Below are 3,717 nucleotides of genomic sequence, written 5' to 3' on the forward strand. Positions count from 1 at the left end.
CCATCACTTGGGGTCTTCTGGTTTTCTGCATTAATGTTTTGCCTCAAAAGTAATTTCATAAGGGCTTCAGTTTCACCTTGACCACCCAGATACTGAGTTTAAAATGCTTGTCGTCATAACCGTGTGGGCAGTGTTCCCCTCTTGTGCTCCATGTGCCCTGGGAGTGAAGAAGGTGACTTACTGTATCCCTGATATGATTCCAAGAAAATAGTGAGTGATCTTTCTGTTTTTCTTTCAAGGGCAATGTTAATGCTGCCCCTGAGTCTCCAGCAGAGGATGCTCTGAACAGGGCTGCAGCAGAAGAAGTTTCATCTGGCACCGAGAGCTGCAGGAACAGTTCCCCAGAGCATGAGGAGCCTGGTAGGGACAGAGCCCACACTGGTTTAGAGAGGTGTGAGACAGCTGCTCTGAGCCTGCCTCTGACAGGAAGGGAGATCAGAAGAGTTGAGTTCTTGTCTGCAGGGTTGATGCTTCCCAGTGCCTTTAGGTCAAATCCTGCACTGACACAACCTCCCTGCCCTCCATGCTTCTCCAGAGATTGTGAAACTGAGTCCTCTGCTGTGGCAAGAGAGGCAGGAATAAACCTGATCTTGTGGCAGTTATGTCACCAAGCCGGGTGTCCCAATTTGGTTTCATAACTCAGCTCACAGCCCCCCTCAGCTTCAGCCATTTCAGTGAGGACTGAGGTGTCTCTGTCAGCACAGAGAAAGAGCAAGGCTGGATTCCTTTGTGGGAGCTGGGACTGTCTGTGTTTCAGGCTCTCATGGGTGCCATTTGCACTGTGAGTGCTGAGGCTTTATTGAGAAAATTCAATGCTTTCCAGAGTCTTGAACATTTAGAAGGATCCCTCTTCTGTAAAGGGCATGCTTCAAACTCCTAGTGAGAGTCTGCCTTTCAGACCATCTTGAAAAGCTCCTGACAGAAGGGCAATTGGTGCCCAAGGGAAACGTGCACAAGGGCCAATGCTGACTCAGTGTTCCCTTTGCTTCCCAGATTCCATCTGAGCTGCCTCTCCAGGAGGGCTGCCCTGTGTGGCAGGAAGAGACAGAGGGAGGGCCTGTGACCATCGGGCAGGTGAAATCCCTCTGCAATACTCATATTTTTAGATATGTGTAGTTATATTTATATATCTATATAGTTATGTTTATAGATTTATATAGGTGTATTTATATGTCTATATACTTGTATTTATAGATCTGTATAGTTTAATTTTTATATAGAGTTGTAGATGTATATAGTTTTATTTCTACATATGAAGTTATGGATGTGCCTAGTTGCATTTAAAAATGTATTTAGTTATATATTTAAATATATATACCAATGTTTATAAATAGCTATAGTTGTATTTATAGCTGGGAGTTTAGTTACGTAGATTGATACCTATATAGGTACAGGCGTTTTTTTACCTCTTTCTCCCCTCTGATGCCTTTTTCACGTCTTGCTTTCCCCTGTGTCCCCTCTGTCCCCTCTTGCTGTGCTGGTCCGAGCTGGCGGCCGGGCTGGGCAGAGCAGCAGTTCCAGCCCCGGGTGTCCCTGGAGCAGTGGGAGCTGCCGCTGGCCCCAGGAACTGTCCCCTGAGGAGCTGCTGAGGGACGGTGAGACTGAGGGGGCTCAGGGGGCTGAGGAGGGGTGACACTGAAGGGACGGTGACCTTGAGGTGCTGCTGGGGCTGAGGCTGTGGGGCAGCAGAGGGCCATGGTGGCACTGAGGTGACAGGGAAGTGGCACAGGCTGAGGGGGGTGGCGGGTCTAAGGGGACAGGATGGGTCAGAAGGGACTGAGGGGGTGAGAGGACTGCGGGGCTCTGGAGAAACTGAAGGGGACTCGGGGTTTGCCCAGAGCATGGCGGGGCTGAGGGGATGGAGGGGCCAGCAGGGAGCACAGAGGGGTCCGGGACTGCAGCTCTGCCAGGCCTTGGAACCAATTCCTGAGCCTCTGTTTTTGCCACATCTGCAGTGAAGACCTTGAAGACAGCAGGAGGAGTGACAGGAGCCAGCAGGGAGAAGCCAAAGGCCAGGAGCAAGAGCAGTGAGCAGGGAGCTGCTGGTGCCATGCGAGAGCCATGGGTAAGGCCACACCGTGGTCTGCTCGGCCTGCTTTTTCTTTCCAGCCCTCCTGGGGAGGCGCTGAGATTTTCTCTTCCCTGATGGAAATGCAGGGGCTGCCAAGGGAAATGCTCTGCTCCTGACTCAGTTTCCCCTTGCTTCCCAGATGTCCCATCTGCTGTCCCTGTCCAGAAGAGCTGCTCTGCACGGGAGGAAGAGACCGAGGGAGAGCCTGGGAACATCGGTGGCTGCAATCCCTCCTGCTGGAGTTCTAGTTACAGATGTGTAGAGTTCAACTGAGATAGCTGGAAGTTTATGGATATTTACCTATGTTGACAGATGTTTGTATAGGCATATATGTATGTGTATTGTTATACTGATCCATGTATATTAATCTGTTCACATCTGGGTTTATATTTACATACTTGTGCGGTTGTATAGCTGTGTAATTCTGTTGATAGGGTTGTAAGGATCATGGCACATTGATATTTGTATATTTATAGATAGGTTTGTTATGTGTGTATTTATGTACATCTTGCTTTATGTCATTTGAAATATTAATTATATATTTACATCTGTATGTTGTATGGTTATGTATTTACAGATATTTAAATATATGTTGAGTAGTATAGTTATATAATTCTATGTGTTTAGTTCTGAGTCTGGGATTCTTTAGAGAGGGATATTGACATTTTTGTATTTGTATACGGGCTGTACAGTTGTAGTAATATGTAATAAATTAAGCTGTTAAACTTCATATTTGTGTATAGCGAGTGGTTGTAGAGGGTTGCAATAAATTAACTGTTTTAACTGAAGTGCATATTTGTATATATCTACATAGCACAATTTTAAAAATAAATTAGTTTCTTAAAGAAATATTTGTATGTTTATATATTGGCAGCATGGGTGTAGCAATTTAAAATAAATGTAATTTTTAAACTTAAGTTGGTTTTTGTCTATTTGTACATTAATAGTGTTGATGCAATGATCTGCAAGAAACTCAATGTTTGAACTGAAGGAAGTGTAGATTTGTGCTATTCAAAGCAATGAGCAGATGTAAAGGTGATGATGCTGGAGGATTTTGGCCACGAACATCTCCAGCCATGCCCAGCTCATGCCCCACGTGCACTCAGGCTGGGCAAGGAAAGCGCAGATTTGGGATGGCAGCAGAGCCACACGTTCACTGAGAACTCCCTGCAAAACCTGCTGAGAAAACTCCGGGACTCCACTGAGTGTAGAACTCCAGCCAGGAGCCACCCGGGGAAGGACAAATCCACCCCCATCCCACTGGCAGTTCTTTAGGAAGTGCTCCAAGTGTCCTCTGAAGGTCATCCTGGACACCAGAAGCCAAGAGTGATCCTGAGCCAGCTCTGCTGCCTTTGGCAGAACTTTGGCAAAGGAGCTGGAGCAAAGGGGAGACAACAATGACTGAAACTGCTGCAGGCTGGGGCTGAAGGAAAGGAATGGACACAAGCGCTGAGATGCTCCAAAATGCAGAAGGATGCTGGAGAACTGAGAAACAACAAAGACTCACACGTGCTGAAATGATGGAAATCCTTTTTGTGAAGTTCCCTAAAGGAACTCCCCAGAGAATGTGGTGCTATAATACATAGTACCAGAAGTAGTGTAGTAACACTAGGTGATTGTCTATATGCCCCACAGGCAATGGCCTA

At 46.6% G+C, this 3,717-nt stretch overlaps 1 long non-coding RNA gene across 1 annotated transcript; it reads left to right on the forward strand.

The window, feature by feature from the left end:
* The first annotated feature begins 243 nt into the window (after window positions 1-243).
* Window positions 244-2,939, forward strand: LOC117011596. Its single transcript, XR_004421028.1, has 5 exons — window positions 244-360; window positions 994-1,074; window positions 1,488-1,595; window positions 1,956-2,065; window positions 2,211-2,939. It is a non-coding gene; the product is annotated as an uncharacterized LOC117011596 (long non-coding RNA).
* Window positions 2,940-3,717: the final 778 nt, after the last annotated feature.

This window comes from Catharus ustulatus, unplaced genomic scaffold (assembly GCF_009819885.2).
Source record: "Catharus ustulatus isolate bCatUst1 unplaced genomic scaffold, bCatUst1.pri.v2 scaffold_98_arrow_ctg1, whole genome shotgun sequence".
NCBI lineage: Eukaryota > Metazoa > Chordata > Aves > Passeriformes > Turdidae > Catharus > Catharus ustulatus.